The 20,265-nt window shown below is 39.1% G+C and overlaps 1 protein-coding gene across 5 annotated transcripts in view; it reads left to right on the top strand.

Moving 5' to 3' along the window:
- SPAM1 (sperm adhesion molecule 1) overlaps positions 1–20,265 on the top strand; it is a 32,511-nt gene that overhangs the window by 1,836 nt on the left and 10,410 nt on the right. The window contains exons 3-5 of one of the 5 annotated variants that reach the window (XM_059472688.1): positions 9,343–9,469; positions 9,669–9,797; positions 10,184–10,322. The exons of 1 other annotated variant lie outside the window; for it this stretch is intronic. The gene's annotated coding sequence lies outside the window, so the exon portion shown is untranslated. Of the gene's footprint in view, positions 1–9,342; positions 9,470–9,668; positions 9,798–10,183; positions 10,323–20,265 lie in introns of those variants that run through there. 3 more of the 5 variants (XM_059472689.1, XM_059472692.1, XM_059472691.1) reach the window with 3 other exon arrangements.

Below are 20,265 nucleotides of genomic sequence, written 5' to 3'. Positions count from 1 at the left end.
TGAGTAGTATCTACTAAAAGCTACTTTTTGAGGATACTGGGCATCATTTCATTAATATATTGCAGTCTGTCAAATTTATTTGCATGTACACAGACAGACCTGTTATAAACATTACAGCATTACTTGCTGCTCTTAACAGTGTTAGCGTTGACAACGAGACTGTGCTTTTGATTTTCAGTGTGTACATTAATTCCCATCAGTCTGGCACTGTAAAAAGTAAAATATCTCCTAACAGGCAGAACCCAGGGCTACAATACAAAAAATAACTGAGAATTGACACATACTCAAGATGTCTTCATACTAGTTTAATGGCAATAGTAGTGATAGTGAGATATCAAAAATCACCTTCTCTTAGACAGACCCACTTGGGGAAAAAAGTGATGCTGGCAGGTGGACAAACTTCATCAGTACAAAATGGTAGAGCTTGTTAATCTCTGCCAGCTCATGGTGTTTGCACATGGTAATGGCAATAAAGAAAGGCCTGTCACTTGGAATTATTTCTAACAAGGTACTATAATTAGCTTTTAGGCAGATAAGCAGTATACTAAATAGAATACATTTTGGACTGCTATTCCACCACCCATTTTTTATCCAAGAGAACACACTACAGCCTAGACAGGGCCTGCTGTATCCCTGTTTATCTCCTCATTGAGGGAGTCATACATTATGATAAATTTATTTTTACCATTAGTTCACCTACTAAGAAGCATAAAACAGCCTGTAAGCCAAATCAACACAGGGAGATTTTAGAAGTGAGCATGCAAAGGGTTTCTTTTTATTGAAGTTTCACCTGTCAATATATACCTCTTCCTTTCTCCTTCTCCCAAAGAGCAGCAAAAAGCGAAAAGTGAAACAGGTAGTGCAGAAATGAGGGCAATGGCTTAGGAACTTTGTTGCTTTTTCCCTGGACTGGTGTCCTACAGGGAAGGGCTCCAGCCAGAGCAGGAGCCCAGCCCAGGCACCCACAGAGGGCACAGGAGCAGCCCAGAGCAGGAGATGCTCCTGCTCCCCGACGGGGAGGGAGGTGCCGGTGCCTGGGCCAGGTTTGACCCTCAGAGCCCCAGCAGTGCCAGGGCTTTTGAAAGAAACCTGCAGGCAAAGGCAAGGCTTGGGGGAAAAACCCAAAGAAACAACAACTTGGAACAACTGTCAGAGATCTTTATTTTCAACTGCATTTTCCAGCAGTTATGTACTCCTATTTCCAAGGGATACAGATAATGCAATCCAGATGCTTCTCTGGCTATCGCTTTAAAGACACTTTTTTATTTTTTTCAGTCAGGAAATGACAAAATCCTTTTATAGCTGTTTAGTTTCAGCAAATGATTTTACCTTCAGCTTTTTAATTTCTAAATAAATATAAAATGAAAATGAAAAATAATTTCAACTAACAGACAAACTTTTCTTCCCAGGACATTTTGATATTGTTGGAACTTTCTCTCCCCTTTACACTGATGTTTTATGTTAGAGAAAAAAGAAACAATTTCATTTTTATCAGAAATAAATTTAATCAAAAAGCTCCCCATTTTGATGTGAAACAGCTTTTCTTGCAGCTTTACCTCCTGTGCTTTAAATACTAAAGTCAAAATACTCTTTGAAACACTTGCTTCTGCACTCCTGCAGAAAGTGTTTAACATTTTAAAGCCTGAGATATTTAGAATGTAAATAAACAGGTGATAGGGATATATTTTTTCTAACATTACACTGCAGGCTCTATGTTCTGTGTTCAAGAATGTGTTTTACCAACCAGCTCCAACTGATTTAAATAGAATTCAGGCTTTGAAAAGCTTTAAATACTTAAGTGGCTCTGTAGGCCTAAACCCTACTCCCTCTGGTCCAAGGTATAGTGAGAATGGTAATTCAGGGATTACAGCACTGAAAATAGAACAAGAAATACCACTCAAATTTGAGTAAAAACTAAGGCTAGAGAAGAAGGTTCAGGTACAATAACCTTCCAGCAATCCTTGCCCAAAGCAAACTAAGTTCGAACTCCCAGGGAAAAATAAGACTCCATCTTTTGGACTCTTCTTCCAGGCTGCCACAGTCTATGCTTCTTGCAAATTTTTTTTAAAATTAAAAATACAAATGGCACAAAAATGCCACATATATCCTATTCTGATGGTGTTATCAAAATTAAGAGGAGAGAAATTACTGGAAATTGCATTAAAAAAACTCACTTAGGAAATGTGTCTCATTCAGGAAACTTAGATGAGTTACAGTTGGACAGTTTATGCAAGCTGGATAATGCTTCTGACTATTCAGGTCTCTGAATTTCCTCTTATTGATGAAAACTTTGGTTTCAATGTTTATACTTCTGCATATAAAATCAGACTTCTGTACTTTAAACAGCACTTTAGGCAAAACAGAAAGTTTAGTGTGTAAAAAGGTCACAAAACAAGACACTGAATTTTCCGGCTTTGGGCAAAATTGAAGGTTCTTCCCTTTGGGGCTTGAATGTTGTCAGTTTTCCACACTGCAAAGAGCAAATACCCCAAAAAACTTCTCTAAGGGTCACAAGCCAGCTGTTCCTTTCCACCCCATGTAAAGTGCAAAACTCACTGGCATATTGCTTTCCCCCACTGTTATTACACTTTCTGTTTCTCCCACAAAACTCTTCCCTCTCAGTCTTCTGCTTCCTTTCTGCGAGAATTCTCTATATCCTCTATCAAAAGCCAAGTTGAGTGACAGACATTCACCCATTGGCAAACAGAGCTGCTCTGAAATTCTGCTTGGCTGAAATTTATCCTTGTGGGGTTGAGTGAGATAATAAGGTTATGGTTCTGTAGTGAACCCTTTGTGTGGGGCTGCTGCTCACTGTTCTGCAGAATTAAACCAGTCAAGAATACCAGTGACAGCCACAATAGCTAATGGGCTTGTAAGGTGATTTGCATAATGAAAAGTCTGTATTAATGCAAACTAATTAACTTGGAAAAATGACTTTTGAAAGAAAATATACTCTTCCCTTTGAAAAATAATAAAGTATGTAGAGAGTTCATATGATTGCTTTATTGCCAAAAAGACTGAGTATCAGGCTTGGGGTGGGGGAAAAATTACTGTGTTAGAAAATATGGTGCTCTAAAAGAAAAATGTAAGTCAAATTGGAAAATTTTACATAAGATCCAATAGGATTGTGAATTTTTTGCCAGAAATGTTTAATCTGTTATTTTCCATACAGACACATCAGAGACTTCGTTATCAGCTCTGCAGGGAATTCAGTTTTCCCAAGGTGCCAGGCTGGTACAGCCAGATTCCCAAAATGGGGATAGCAGAGGGTGAGCACTGGGGACAGGCCAGCTGGATGAAGCCCTCACACCAGGACACACACCAGCCACTCAGGACCAGTATTCAGGGGATTTTATTCACCAGTGCCCCATCCCTCCCCTCCAGAAATGTAAATCACACACTGGATTATTAACCCATACCTCTGCATTAACAGTTGCTGCGATTCTTGCAATTGTTTGCAAGGAACCAGAAAGGAGGCATTCAAGCAGGTTTGGGATTCCCCTCAAAATGTCTTACTTTTTGGACCCTGGAAGAGCATGAAAGCAGAGATTTTTGTCTCCACCCATTTTGTACGTGAACATGAGAAGAGGTGAGGGTTTACCCCCTCGCCTGCCAGTTCCTCTGGAGGGGTGAAGGAGTGAAATCGGGGCCTGGGTCACACCACATACCCTGGTTATCTGACCTGAGCATCTGGGCTTTAAAAGCCGGCCCCCAAAAGAGGGGTTCTTTGCCTCCTGCCTACACTAGTTGTCCCTGAAATTGGGATTTTTGAGTCCTGGGAAGCCTCCTCATTGTGGTAAGGGAACTTCAGAAAGCATCTCTCTGCCCACCCAGGGCCAGCTGGCCAGCACGGGCTGGGACAGATGCTTGAGTGTTTGTGGCTTTAGGCACTTTGCTGCCTGACACATCTCATCTTTTACTGGCCTAAACTCACTTTTTGTGCAATCACTTCAGGTCATTCACAGAAGGCCAACTGCACTTTGAAGATGGAAATGTTGTAAATGCCAAACAATCTTGTGGTTATTTACATACAAATTTACATTGTATCGGTCATTTACATTATAGCAATCTAAATGATAAAATCAGAATTAAGCAAAAGGTCAAGAGTCAATGTTTTCTGCCTGAAACTAATGTGCCATTGAAAAATATTTAACTAAGCTGAGTTCAGGTAGCAAAATTGATATTTATGATACTTTCCTTAGATATTGGGCATGTATTCAAAACTACAATGAAGTTGCTACACACTGCCTTCCTGTGGCTCCTGGAAATATTTTCAGTCCAAGTTTCAACATAAAAATCCACCACAGCAGAGCAGTAGTTCCTGTACTCCACTTATAAAATAATCCTCTCTCTCAGCTCTTCAGAACATTCCACTGATTTCTTCACATTCTGAATCTTTGTGTATCTCTAGAGCCTGGTACTACTCATAGCACAATCAACAAAAAGAAAAGTGCTTTGATTTTGATGGCACAGGGTCAGATCCTGAGGCAAGGCACTTTATAAGCAATTTTTAAAAACTGTTAATGAACGCAATAAATAAATATATTTACCTGTGCCACCCCCCTGCTTCCTGACAATAAACATTTATTCTCTTTTCTTTGTTCCTTTGTATTAGCAACCTGCAATATTTTTGAATCTGGTTACCTTTTTTATCCTCCTGTCTTATTTCTGAATTGTTCCTTAGCCCTCCTATGCAAGAACAAGTTCTTCTTCCACCCAGTTATCAAAAAAATTTTGTTATAAGAGGGTCCTGATTATTTTCAACCTGTATTTCCATTCTGCAGTATTTTAGTTTTACCTTGCGTGAACAAATTCAGATTGATTCACAAGTAAAAACAAGAAAATATCTGTGTTTGCTTGATTTTCCCTCAGAGACAAGAAGAGCCAGTAAGCAAATTGTATTCACTGGGAATCAGAGTACATTTTCTGAGTTAGTGGCAGTTCTCAGGGAATTAGTTGTAGTAAATTGTTCAAGTTTCACAGGCCACTGGGTATAGGGGAAACTCAGTGGTAAGAATCAGAGAATGGAAGATTTTTCTCCCTCAAGGAAGGGAGATAGAGAAAAATAACAAAAAACATTTGCTCAGTGAAAGAGTTGTATCTAAGAAAAGAAATGCTGAAAGAGCATAACAAATATCAGTGGCTAACTAACAAGTAGCTTCATCTAACTGCAAAAAACCCCCAAACAATTGAATTTAGAATTTGGTGTAGCAGTGGGACATAAGGCAGTGTCCCTGCACCTGCAATATTGCCCACTGATATGAATAGAAACCTACCTCAAAAACATGTTAAACATTATAAGCAATTTAGGGGAAAAGAATATATATGTATATATATATATATAAATATAAATATGTGTTTGTCCTGGTAAAAGGACAAAATCATAGATTATAATAAAAATTGCTGTAGACACCAGAAAAGGGAGGATCTGTCTTGCATGATGTCAAAGATTACGAATGGTCTGGTGACTATTAGGGTAAAATGAATTTGTAAGATTATTTTACTCTGTGGCAAGTATTTGAAAAGAATATGTGAATTTTGGGGATATACATACATTTTCAAAGAAGGGACCAAGTGACCTATTAAAATTTATCTCACTTTGAAGATTCTGACAAATATATCCAGGGAAAGAAATGTCATTACCTTCAATTTAATCAATGCTTTTCAATACAAGAAGTTGACCTTGTTCCTGTGCATAAAAAATTAAATAATTAGTATGTACATTTTCATTGCCTGAATTATTTTGGATTAAAACAATTGCTTACATATTGGGCATCTTTTGGAGCTAATTTGGTACAGGCAATGCTTTGACTTAACTGCCTAACACAGTATGCTCTTTGGAAAAGTTATCAATAGACATGTTTTCATTCTATTTTTTGTCCTTTTTTTCCTTTGAAGTAGGTGATTATTAGAATTTATGTAAGTTTATTGACTATTAGGCTAATCATGCAGTATTCAGTTATGCAGTATCCTGGAGAAGAAATAGAGGAGCCACTACACCAGAGAGTTGCTGCCCCAGTGGGTCCCCAGCCTATCTTCAGACTGTGCACTGCCTCTCAGATTGAGCAATTTTGTGTGATGGTATTCACACTGTCCATTCTCACATCCTGAGCAGTGCAATACAGTGCAGAAAGCACTTCCATCTCCTTGGGAGAGAAATTACTTTTCATTTTCTGTGTGAATAGCTGGCTATTTAGGTTTTGAATTCATCCAACTTACCTTTCGTGTGCTAATTAGAGGCCTGATCTTGTTAGGTACCATCTGCAGGCAACTTAGAGAGTCAGGCACTTCTGCAGGGTGATTGCTCCTCCCTCACACACTGCTGAGGATTTGAGAAGGACCTGAGAGGTTCCTGCAGAGATAGTCTGCATTCCTAAGACAAGCATCTCAGCTAAATGCCTGAAATTACCTGCAAGGGGCTCTGTGGCATCCAGTCTGTACAACTTCAACCATTTGTGTCTGTGGACCCAGTTATGTGTCCATGATTTACTCAGTCATTATCAGAAGGAGAAAGTATCTCCTGGCAAGGCTAAATCTACTAGATAGGTGTTGTACAAAGATGGGATGGGTCATGCTTTAGAGGTTTCTGTCTTTTTCTGTCAGTGATAGAGTGTCTGGAATAACTACCTCAGAGCAGAGACATAACTTTTAGATGGGTGAGAGAAATCCAATTCTAAACTATAAAGGAAAGTATCAATTTGGCAGCTTAACAGTCATCATCTTGCCCAGAAGGATAAAATAGGCAGCAGGATGAAAACTTCACTGTAATGTTATGTGTGAGTGTCATTTGAAGTTATTAGGCTCCAATTTGCCTGAAGAGTGGGAAAATAGCACAGTCTTCATTGCCATTAACTCAATTACTTCCAGCTGCACCACAGAGTTTATGCCAGAGCACTGAATATTCACTATACAAATTTTATGTGATGAAGCAGGTAGATTAGATACTAACTGGATAGATTGGAACTAAAATTTCAACTTAATTGGGATGCCATGATAAAAGAAAAAAATATATTTAACTGTAGATATTTTGAGCCCATTAAGATAAGAGATGGGGAAAGGACACTATTGTTTAACTCTGGGATAAAGATGACAGGTTAAGGAAGATTTTAATGTCCTCAAGTCTTGATCATATGAAAGGGTCTGCAGATCATCTGACTATCCCTTGCCTTCCTTAGTCCTTGTCTAAACTCTAGTGGACAGGGAGAATGTAAATGTTCCTTCATCCCTTTTAATATTTTTTCCATTTCATAACAATAAAAATTATTACCATATTTCCCTAATAATCTCCTTTAAAGTATCCTTCCTTCCTCTGTTTCTCCTAGACTTGCATTGATTTCCATCTTGCGCTGTCTTTGTTGTGCTACTTAGCTGATTACTTCAACCTCAGTATAAATTTTTGCATTTGTCTCTACTCAGTAGAATCCAACTTTTTTCTGGTCATTCCTTACATGTGAGAATTAATTTTTTGCACCCTAGGCCAGAGCTCTGGCAGAGCTATAGGCTATAAAAGATGATCTGCTAAATATGGTTGCAAAATGGTTCTGTATCCTGTGGTAATCGGAAGTGATTTACTTATTTGGAAGTTAATTATTACTTCCATAAGCTTTTCTTAAAAAATTAGTATGCAAAAATCCCTCTTTGGAAACTCTATAGGAAACTCTAACTATTGTCTAATCCATTATTAAATTATTCTTTTATCTGGGAACATGTGGATTCAGAAGTAATATAACAGCAGAGAAAAAGGTGTTTCTTGACATTTTTTCTTTGCTGATGATATTTAGAATGGGGTTTCTACATTTGCATACTTCACCAGTTGCAAGATCTTTCCCTTTTCCTCAGTAAAGTGATAATTTCCTTTATGTTCAGAGAAACACCTGTCCTAGATGGTTTGCTCAACACAGAAGCAAGAAATAGCAAAAACTCACTGCTTAAAACAATCCTACATAAAGCTTTTGAATTTTTTAATCTCTATCTCACACTCATGTTCTGTTTGCTTCATAATGATCTGATTATAGTTGTTTTTGTTACCAAGTTCAAATATCTGTATGGTTTGAAAGTGAAATTGGAAATAAGTAATTCACTCTGTTTTACAGAGGCATTCCAGAAGATGGTATATCATCTTTATATAGACAGTTTGCAAGTAAAGTCAAGCTTAGAAGAAACTGTAATGGTTTTCAAATGACTAGTTGAAGAGTATAAAAAATACCCTCCAGAAATTCTGCTTCTATATTGCAAAGAATTAAGCTATTTGAAATCAAATGTAGTCTAGACATGAAATTCTCATGGAAATTGCCATTTCCTATAGCTATTCCTTTAGGGTCTAAAAGTATTGGATACTGCTGTCTTGCAGTGTAGTGCAATTTCTATAGCATGCAACAACATTTTAAGACAATGTAAGATAAATAACCCATGAACGCTGTCACTGCTGCCTAGAATCACCATTTCACTTACCATGGGTCTTCCTGAATGTATTTTGGCACTAGCCTTTATGACTCCAAGTAGTTCTTTTCATGTCTTTAACATGTAGATTGCTAGCCTGGGAAAACACCTTTTCTACACTGCTTTGCAATCCAAATGAACTGCTACTTCTGTAGCTTTCAGAAGTCATTTGAATTAGTTCCCCAAGCAGGTGAAGCAGTTCCAAGGCAGTTTATAATGCAGATTTTCTTTAAGGCTGCATTCCAGCTGTGTTAGATGTGGAAACTTACTGGTATGGGAGCTAGCAGGTAAGCAACCTCCTACCCCAGTCCCTCTGAAAAGTCTTGGTTTTTTATTTTTAATTCAAATTCAGGTAGACATTTTCACACAGAACATTTATGGCCTACTTTAATGGGCACTTTTCTCAGCAGGCTTAGTAAATTGGACACTTTGTTTTTAAAGGTAAGAGACAGTAGGGTTTGTTGCTTCAAGCATTCATTTAAACTGAAGTTCTTATTTATTTAAATAATGCATAAAGTGCATAAAGGCTTTGTCAGACTGGACTTAAAATGACTTATATTATTGTTCTCAATATGGAAATCACAAGCAAATCTGGGTCTGACATCTCACTCCACTAGAAAGGAGTAAAAAGAATCTTCTAGTAGTTTTTGCGTGAGGGACAAACCACTTCTAGATGGATCTAATAAGAAATGGGTACTGATCTATTCTTGATTTCTTCAGAAGTGATATGTAAACCAGTAATAGGGAAAGAAAATAAACAAAAAAAGCTTCTGAAACCCTTGAATTTTTTGCAATACAGGGCAAAGATTGGTCATAACCTTTTAGAATCTACATCCCAAAACTTCCAGTGTACTAATAGTCATGGCAAAGCTGTAAGGAGTTTTAACTCTCCTTTACAAGCAGGTTGTGGGGGGAAAGCAGACTCACCAGACAAGTTTTGAACGCTCATGAGAAAGAACAGATTTTACTTCAAGAAGGTTTTGGAAGAAAATCCTTGAAATCAATCTGCATCAAGTTGATACATGCAAAGGTGAGGAGGACAAAAACCCTGTCAATCAACTACACTGTGGAGGACTACTGGATGGGAGCAGTTTGATCAAACTGTTTTTTAAGAGAAAACACCAATCTGTTCTAAAAAATAAAAATACCTATCAGAAACTAGTAGGGACTGTAGCAGTCCTTAAGAAATTAATCTAGTCCACATTGATGAGTCAAATACTGTTTCTCAGAGCTGGAAATAGAAGAGGCACTGATCTCCCTGCTCCTGCTTGCTGTGCTCCAGTAAACGAAAGCTGAAGGTGATTTTGGCTGCCCACATCTGTGCTACCTGTCTTGCTGCACTTGTAGAGATCAGCCAGGTGAGAGATGTGAGGGGGCTGTGACTCCTCCAGTCACCCCAGACACAGGGGACAGAGTTTATTCCCAGGTACTCTCCTTCCTCCTTTTGCACAACGTGTTGTGAAGGAATAACCAGGAAACAAAGCCTCCTCCCCCGTGAGCCTTGTGTGCATCTTTGCTTGGGGCAGTGATCTGTTTCTGTGTTTGGGGTAAAGGCCAAGACTCTGAACCAAAGATAGTTTTTGCTAGTCAGTATCATCTGTCATATTCTCTACCCTGTGTTATTCCCTGCAATGGCTAATAAAAGCATCAGTATTTTAGAAAAAAAGTGGGCGGAGAGCATTAACATGGATTTTGCATGTCTACCACATGAGTAACACCCAGGTGGATTATATTTCCTTAACAGAAAATAAATGTTCTGGCCTGTAAGACACACACTGGTACAAAAAAGTAGTCTGTCACCTGAGAACAAGAAGCCAGATTTTCTGATATCCAGTGCTCCTGGTATCCTAAATGAGAAGAATTAAGGAGTCCAGGGAATGCTGGTAAGTGCCTCTTGTCCTCTCCAGTATTTACAGTGGCAAAGTTGGTTAAGTTCCTGTTCTCTGCTGTTGTGGTGAGGATGTGTGCTTCACTCTCTTCTTCCCAAGTGTGCTTTGAACCTGTCCATGTGGAAAGGATCCTCTCCCAGATGACTACATCAGTGGACATGAATAAGCCAGTTTACTTAGAGGCATGATTCCAAACACTCACTGTATTAAGGAACGTGGGCTCATTGGAATAAATCTGCAGACATGCACCAGTTAATTACCTGTATTGTTTGGGTTTTCACCAGAGACACTTTGGGATGAGATAAGCTTCAAAAGCATCCTGTGCTACTGCTGTTGGTTTAAACTGCAGTTTATAATCCCAAAGGTTTTTTCACTTGGGCTCTGTGAGGAAGGGTGTCTCTCTCTCTGCTCATTTGTTGAAACTGCTGTTTTCATTATGTACATGTGATAAACAGGAATTTATCTTTCTTGACATAAACCTATTTCACCCAGATTGATTTTAGCTTTCACATTGGAAGATATAACTTTAAAGTACATTGGCATAGAATGACATAAAAGACAACGAAACATGAATGGCAATCAAGTAATTAGGAAAATTGTTATTTACTGTGCCTATTGTCAATGCCTATTGTCATGGTAGCTTGGCAAGGGATTAGAAAGATTTAAATATAAATTAGATCTGTCATTCTCAAAATGAAAACAAGTTAGTTATTCAAAATTGTAGGGAAAAAAAAAGAAAAGGCAAAAGAGCCTTCTGTGTTGCCTTTAAAAGCTTAGATGTGAGCCCTGGAAAGCACTGAGTGCAAGCCACATTGTAGGAGGCCTCCCAGGGGAGAGTTATGCTGCTCCTCTTAGTACTTTTTGTGCTTACACAGAGGAGCACAAGTCAGAGGTAGCCTTGCATATGCAAATATGCCAGAAGAGGAAAAATAATTGTAACTGCAAGAATGTGATGCTGTGTCCAAACTAAAGGGTTTGCAGAGACAGCAACAGCAGAGCTGCTCTGCAAATGAGCTATGGGACTGAAACCTGCCAGTTTGGTCAATGGCAGCTTTAGGGCTTAGAAGGTGCAGTGCAGAACTATTCCACACTGAGACCATCTCAGGTCCCAAAAGTAGGCCAGGCAAACTAAAAATGTCCTATACTGAACAAATATACTGCAATTTTTCATACTTTACCATTTAAAAATCCAGGTTGGTGTCTCTGTATTTCATTGTACCCTGCAGGTAAACTGCTTTATTTGGAAAGAAGGTAAACACTTATTCGGTCTCCATTGCATAATACACACTCACCCAGAGAGCATCAGATGCCTCAGTGGACAGCAGGAGCTGTCAGTGGCTTGAACTGCTGTAATACAGAACAGGACTCTGGTGCATTCAGGACATACTTCCACCTGGAAAGTTTATGCACACATTGGAAGGAAAATACTCTCAGGTTAAACAACAGAATCTTCCCAAGCTCCTTGGTTTTCTTGTATGCTTAATGTGCATCCTCAAGAGGAGCTCACTGACCTGTGAGCTCCTTCCCCAGTGCCCTGGTTTCCATAGAACAGAAGCCTGGTGACAAAGGCCAGAATGGGAACACATGTACTCAGGTCAGTTCCCTGACACAGATGCTCAGACAATAAGATTTGAGGATGTCTACAGTATGTGCTTGTTGGTCTGATCTCTTGCAGACTCCAGTCCTAGAAAAAGATTTACAACCTCACTAGCACCTGAAGTGACTCTCTCAAACAAAAGAGGACACAAGTGATAGTTGCTTATAAAGTGCCACCTCTATAGGTAGCTGAACCCCAGATGGGAGGGACTGGATGGAGTTTAGCCATAGCTGTCCAAAAAACAGTTTGAATTCTTTAGGCTGGAGCTGCAAAGAACTGTGGAAAATTAGAAAATCTTGACTAAAGAGAAATAAGTGATAAATCAAGACAAAGGCATTTGACAAAGTCATACCTAAATGAGGAAAGAAAATCCTAGATGTACACAGGGCATGCCAAATGCACGTGGTGCTAACCAGAACTACCACTGCAACCTGAGCTCCCATAATTTACCTGCAAGAGACACAACACTGCCTGGGTCTGACTGCATGGGAGGGCAATGCTCACCAGTGGCAAGAATCCTGGGAGCAAGTCAGGAAGTCAGCCCCATCTTCTGAAGGGCTGAAGGAAAAGAGTGCCCAGAGCAGTGTAAATTGGAGGATGGGTTCTGTCCCATGGCCATGGTGGGTGAGCATGATACAGAGAAAGCCCTTCTGCCTGGGGTTTGTGGAGGTTAGGGTGGGACTTTGGGGAAGTGAGGGTTGGAGGTGGGGATGTGCTGGAATAGGGAAAGAGAAGAGGACCTCAGTGGAGGGTGGGCTTAGGCAAAGGGGATAGACATGGTGAGTGCAGGGTAGGACCTGACATGTGTGACTGAGGCTCAGGGGACAGGAGCTGAGAAGTAGGGTACAGGTGCCTTGATGACCTGCTCTGCTGAGAGGTGAAGGGGCTGGTGCCAAGGAGGTGGCATTCATCTCAGTGGAATCCTGGCAGAAGAGCAGGTGATGTGTGGTGAGAAGGGAAGTGAGATCCCACATCTTCAAATAATTCCCCTGCCTCCTATCACTCCACTCCATGTACCCTCAGCCTTGCAATCCAGAGAAGCCAAAATCACAATGTTGATATTTGCCACTCATTAATAATGGGATTACTTCCTCCATGTTTCATTCTTGGATCAGCTGAGTTCAACCTTTGTTTACACTGCTTGGAAGCTTTCCACCAGCTCTGCCTTTGCACATTATGCATCCTACTTTTTATTTATAGTGTATTGTGGTATTTGAAGATCTTTACCAGCTTCTCTCAGCTGCCAGCTGCGGCTGTTCTATTATTTCATCTTTCCTGCTGCCTCACAGCCAGCAGGAACACTTAATTTGTGTTATATCAAAGTGAAATCAGGAGCCACCCAACAGCCATACTCTTATGATTTGAAGGAGCACAGAAATGTTTAGCACCAGATTATTGGGTTGAATCCAGCTCAATCAGCAGCAACTGGAAATTGTTAATGCCTGCTGACAGGCTGGCAGCTGTGGGGCGTGATACAGGTGGCTGTTCTTCAGTTGCTCATGGACAGATGTCCCCCTCACAAAACCCCAACAAAAAACTCACACTGTTGCTGGCAGCCTCAGCAGGGACACAGAGTGGGCAGTGAGGCTGTTCTTACACGGAGCAGTATCTACAAAGAAAAGCCCAAGAGCACTGGAGTGAACAATTTGCAGGCCACCCCTCTGTGAGGCTTGTTGTGGGGATGGGAACCTTCTCTACCAGCAACTCTAAGTCTTGTTTTGAAAGAAATATATTGGATATTTTGATGATAGAAGCCAGGGGGATGTTGCTTGACATTGGAGACAATCTGGTAGGTTTTAAGAAGGTGTGAAGAGTGGTTTAAATATTGTTCTCTGCAGCTCTTTTTGTTTTGTTTCCCATATCTCTGCAGACCCATTTTTGTAACTCCTCAGGTCCCTTGGCTTTATTCTATTCTGCACCATCACTTCCACCAAGTACAGTAATGATTCAATGGTTCATTCAAAAGTTGGCAATTATTTCCCTTTATTATTTAATACTGCACCCAGCAAAAGATAGCTTGTTCTGTGAGGAAATTCCTATTTGACTAGGGAAGTGAATGCTAGAGTGGTAGAGATGCTGGGTGGGATTTCTGACTGTAAGAATGCTGTGGAGTGGATCCTGCATCACAAAGATGCAGCGTTACAGGAGACAAAACCACTGCTACCTGTGAAGTGGCAAAGCCTTGTAGTCCACAGCTTGGGCTGAAGCACAACTACTACCATGAGTGTCTCTGCAGCAATTTGACCTACATAGTTTAATTACTGTTTATCTTATTTTCCTTGTTTTTCTGACACATAAAGATGGCTGACTATTTTCCATTAAAAAAAAAAAAAAAGCAGATGAAAGAGTTCAATACAGACTAAAACATTTTAGGACCAAATTTCAAAATTTCAAAACTTTATTTTCATTTCTTAACTTTAACCAAATAATATTGATTTAAAGTTCTTCTGCAAAATAAGAGTAATGGATATCCTAGCATGTTACTGAAGAATGATAATGTTAAAATGTGTGATTTGAAAAGTTCTATCTTCTTTCTTCATCATAGTAAACTGATTTAGAATATATTTTCCCATAATTTTAGAATAGTTTTATAAATTAATGCTTTAAAATTATTTTTATAAAATAATTATTTAAAGTTGTTGTTCTATAGTTGACTTAAAAAAAAAGTAGATAGCTGAATATTTTGATTATTTTCTGATTTGGATAATTTATCATTATATACACTTATATAGTAAAAAAATATTACACAAAGAAAACAATGTATGACATCTAAAATGACAAAATCCTTTCAATATAGAAATTACTACCATGAAACTGAAATTGTTTCCAAAGAAAAAATTGTTTTTATGCCAGGGAAGAAGAAAAATAGTTTTAAAACTGCAATATTGAAAGTAAATTGCAGTATTGATAGTGTAGCAGTGGGTCCACAGCTCCAAACAACTCTAACATGTGGCACTGCCTGCCATCCCTTTGGGGTGGGAAACCCTCAACCAACCCAAAGTGCTGTGTGAGCACAATCAGAGCAGGGAGTTTAATGACAGAGAGTGGTTTGTTGTTTAATTGTACAGCTCCAAGGTTCTGCCTGAATCCCTGTGAGAGCAATCAGAGGGTCACACATGCACTCAGCTCAGTGATCTCCAAGCATGGCAATCTTGGTATCTGTTCTCCAGCACAGGATGTCTTCTTGACCTCGTTTCACACTTGGTGTGAATGCATCACCTGGGGCTACTCTAGATTCTGGCAAAGCACAACACAGTTTTGCTCTCCCCATCCCATTTTTTTTTAACCTCCGTTGGACAAATCCCTGCTACATTGAAAAGCAAAATTAAGGCAAATACAGTTTGCCTTATTTTGGGAAAAAAAGGAACTATTTCAAAGAATTTGTTCAGTTAACTACAGAATATGGTGCAAGACTTCTGACAAGTAATGTGTTTTGTACTACTCAACTGCAATCAGCTGTGTCAGGAGACACTTTCATCAACTACCCTATAATTATGTTAAGGCTTTCACCAAATGACAAATCCCAACTGGCTGGGCCAGAGCCCTGCCTTTCTAGAGAAGGGTAATAATTTTGTCCACTCACTGGTTCATTCATTTCAGCAAGTCCTGACCTGTGGATTCACTGAGGTGAGTATTTACTGATTATTTTTATGCTGTTTAAATTTTTACTATTTTAAAATTCAAATCTCACTGAGGGAAGGTAAAATTTGATAGGACTTTCTAGAAAGATTGTCAGGAGTTGTAAGGTAGAACAACCACTTACCTGTGTTACACACACTGAACTGTATCTATCAGCTGAACTGACACTACCAGCTGTTTTTTTCTCAGTGTATTTTAACTTCCTTTTTTCCATGCCAGTGATTCATTGAACTATTACACACAAAAAAATATTATTAACTCCACATATATAGGTGTCAGAGGTATTGAGTAAAATCTATGTCTCCAGACAAACAAAATTGCTAAAACAACTTTATTTTAGTGAAGTCTTGTTTCAAGCTTTTTTGGCAAAGTCCTTAGTCTAGGCAATTTTTCTCAGGACGTGGGAATAGGTTTCCTTTACAGGTGTGAGTGTGCTAATAGGGATTTCTATTTCTTTAGGAATCTAAAGTTTATTGGTATAGACTTACACCTGGGAAAACTCAATATGAAGTTACTTCTCCCTAGTGAATGCTTCTAATCAGGGGTGAAAGAGAAGACACCTGTATGTTTTCAGCCTTTCAACTCAGGTAAATGATATGGTGCGGTGTAATAGTTATTTTTTACATGAAGCCACAGGCAGGCAAGACAACCCACAAAATATGAGGCAAGAGGTTTGAGTCAGAGTTGCATGTAAGCAATGGAGCACGTGCTGGGTAATCTCAGACAGGTGAGGGCTGGCATGGGTATCCACTACAGCCTCTGAGGAGGAAAAGTCAGAGAGTGAGGGTGTGGGCAGTGAGAGCCAGGCCTGGCTGCCACACACTGTCCAAGTCCCAGTTCCCACGGCAAGTGGTCCAAATTTACTCTCTCAACATGTTAAGGTCTCTTAAAACCAGTAGACTCCACTGTGTTTCTCAGCTTTGCTGTTGAGTCAGAGTTTGTGAGGGTTTGCAGTTTGTCTCAGAAGAGGATGAGATGATGGGTTAGCCATCCCAGTTGCATGTCGATAGAGACAGCACCAACTTTGCCACCCTAACCAGTGGAGGCCCAAACAAAAACTCATTTCCTCAGCTCAGAGCCACGGAAAATCCTTTTCTTTAGGCTTTCTCCAAGGGTTATGCTAATATTCTTGCTCAGGCAGGCCCAACTGTGCTTCTTTCTTCTTTTCAGTTGAGCTGTTAATTCTCTGCATACCCGTTTCCCAAAACAATGCTCGAGAAATGCTAATGCCTCCTTAATAAATCACTGGTTTTCTGCATAGCTTTGTACTCACTTTTGTTTTGAGACTTTGACATCTGTTTACCCATCTCTCCCACTTCTCTCCAGGGATGGGTGGCAATTACACAGGCTTCTTGGTATTAGTAGGTTTATCAAAATAACAAAAGGCTATGTGAGGGCTGTGAAGGAACAGCAGGTGAAAGAGAACACAGTACGAAAGAGAAATCACTCTTGAGGCAAGGTTTATTTCTTTACTGCAGTTTCATATTTTTGTCAGATTGTATTTATTTATATGCAAAAGGAGTATGGAATGAATTACAATCCCAGGAGAGGAAGATTAAAAAGAGAGAGCATTCAGGTATTGCAGAAGAGAACTTGAAATGTCATACTGTGAAGACATATGTTAATGTACAAACTGGTATGAGGTTAATAATACATATTTATTTCCATGAATAATTTGCTTTGAGGACCCCTCCCCCTGCTACTCAAACCTCCTGTTGCTCTAGCAACACACTCGATGGAGTGTGGCTACTGAATATCCAGGAACAATTTCATCCATGCAGGTTTCATTTACCCCAGGGGTGTTTCTGCTCCCTTACGCTTGAAAGGGAATGCGCTTATCACCTTTCTCGAACATTCTATTTTTTTTCTAAAAAGAATAGCACAATTTTGTGACTCAAACAGTTTCAGATACAGAATTGACTGCTGTGTTAATTTCAATACTGCAATACTTCCCAGGATTATGAAAAAGCCTGTCCTGGTCTCTTCTTCAGAGCAATCTCACCTTTTCCAAAGGCACAGTAACCTTTGTACAGTGTAGATTTTTTTTTCTTTCATAAATCCTAGATTAGAGTAATAGTTTCTTGAAGGGGAAATATACTTTTAACACAGATGTGAAATGATACCTACTTTGTAAAGAAATGTATTGCGGTTATCTCTGTGCTGCATGTTGGCTTAGAAGGCAAGAATATATATTTTTTGTTCAGTTCAGACTTCTGATTTTCAAAATAGCACTCATAAGGGAGATGATGATCATTAAGTGCTTACTAATAGTGGATTATAATCCTCCATATTATGGGCCACCTTTGATACTGTCTATACACATGTAGGTGCGTGACATTGCCTTGTTTGGAAGAGCTCCCTGAGAAGATCTAGGGAAGTACTTAGGAAAACTGTTCTTGTACTGCAGGATGCACAGTGATCTACACTAGAGTCCTTTGTAAATATTGCTGTCCATAAGAATTTAGAATTATGCTGGAACACATGATGCTGCAGAAAATATGACACTGGGCATCTTAAGTAATATCCCTAGTGGATGTTGGACCAGGTGACCTTTAAAGGTCCCTCCTAACTCAAACCCTTCTATGGCTATGAAAATTTGACCTCCTACTTTGAGAAGTAGTCAGAACAAAGAATAGGCTGAATATACAAGCCCAAAGAAAATTGCGTTTGGGGCTTTTTTTGTGTGTTTTTTTTTTTTTTTTTTTTAAGGCTTCTAATTAAAATTATTGAAAAGGTTTCAGCGTAGTATCGTGAAAATATATTTGACTAAAAAGAGCCAAAAGAAAACTACTAGGCACTTTTAAAAACTGGGCAGTGATTTGCCCAGTATTCTAAGTTGGGATAGCAGTGGTGTAGTACAGTGATCCAAATATGCCTCCAGGTTGTTCTTGCCTTTAATTACCTATATATTAATAATCTATATTAATGATTCAAATATGCTTTCAGGTTGTTCTTGCCTTTAATTAGCCATGTATTAATGGTAAAGATACAATTATATTTTTAATTTCTATATTGATGGCTAATGTATTTTTCTTGCTATAGAGAATATGTTTGGGCTTGTTTTGCCACAAAATACTAGAGATTCAGCAGACAGTGAATGTTTTGCAGGGTAATCTTAGTGAGATAGAATACTTTACAGTCACACATGACTGACTCTTTATTTTGTCCCTGATTCCTCTGCAATGGAAACTGTTATTATAAAATCTGGGTTCTGCCAAATCTATTTATACAGAGTACAGCAAAGGAAATTTTTCCAAGTACTCTTGGAAATGTGTTCAGATAGTTTATTTAGCTAACTTGCTAAAAAACAAATCAGAATATCAATTAACAGGCTGTTATGGTATTAAGAATTTTTATAAAATTAAGAATTAGAACTTGCAAGAGAAAAAAGAAAATTAAAGTGTAGAGATTTTACTAAATACATGAAAGAAATCCTGGAACACTGCAGCAGTCATCATAAGAGTATGAAAATAATTGGGTAAGTTTAGTAAAAATTTATATTTTAACTAATTTAAATAAAACAAGTTAAAACCATATAGTTAACTCATTTAAAATATTAAAAAGTTGTTTGACTACTTTTGCATAGGTATTTTTAAGGAGACTTGTCTTCAATGTGGATGCACAGGTCCTGACATTTACATCACGGGAATATTTTGGTATTTTTTTCCACAAGCAACAGTCAGGAATGCTGGCAGAAATTTTCAGGAGGTTTTTTTCAGGTCCTCATGTACTCATTGCCCTGTACTCAGTTACGGGAGTAACCAATGATGAAAGAGATGATTTGGCAGTTCTTGATGATAAGGACAGCCACGGCATTGGGGTGGTTTGACAAGCATCTCTTAAATCAGACATGCTGACTAAACCAGCCAGTTTTGCTGGTTCATGTACCTAATTTGGAAAACCCCTTCCTCTCCTCTATATCAGCTGAGGCATTTTCAACTTCAGCAATTCATTACGTGGCCTCATTAACAGTTGCCTTAGCCCAGCTAAGAAGAATCTTCTGAATTGAGGGTGGAGTTTAAAACCACTGTCAAGATCAGTGCTTACCAAATGATGACTTTACAGAGATGTCTAGCTTAATGTGCTTGTAACAATGAGGCCACATCCTCTATGCAAATATCACCCTTCACAGGTTAAACCTGCCATCAGCAGTGTTACACAGATGGTTCATACTTCCAGAGGTGGACCTGCTTTCTGTGGAGCTTTCTGTTCCTCACAAATGTTCATGTTATCATCACAACACCCATGTGTGTTTGTGTTAACTGAATGTCATTGCCTCTTCTTTAAGAAATACCAAAAATGACACAAATGGGGAATGCAATACAACTACAAGGTTATACTTCCCTTTCTTATGTGGCTGTTTCATGACTCTGATACCTGTTTGTAATGAACAAACAGCCTCTAGCCAGAACATGAATCTCAAAAAAGAGCAGGAGGGTTTAATTGCAAGTTGCAACAGTGATACTGTCCCCTTCATCCAGAAAGATCCCTCCAGAGCAGAATGGAAGGGAACGGGGCATTTCCCACAGTAGCACCACTGGGGTACCCAAGGACAGCAGGACAGATACCAGACACATTGACTGTTTTCCACTGATCTATAAAAAATACACGTGCTGACCTCAGAGAGCTCTTTCCCAGCAGTGTGGGCTGATTTGATCCTATTTAGAGAGACTGTGTGTGGCTGTATCAGTATCGTTGGTA

Source organism: Ammospiza nelsoni, chromosome 5, assembly GCF_027579445.1.
Source record: "Ammospiza nelsoni isolate bAmmNel1 chromosome 5, bAmmNel1.pri, whole genome shotgun sequence".
NCBI lineage: Eukaryota > Metazoa > Chordata > Aves > Passeriformes > Passerellidae > Ammospiza > Ammospiza nelsoni.
Note: the sequence above shows the minus strand (reverse complement) of the source record. Positions and strands in the feature narration are given on the sequence as shown.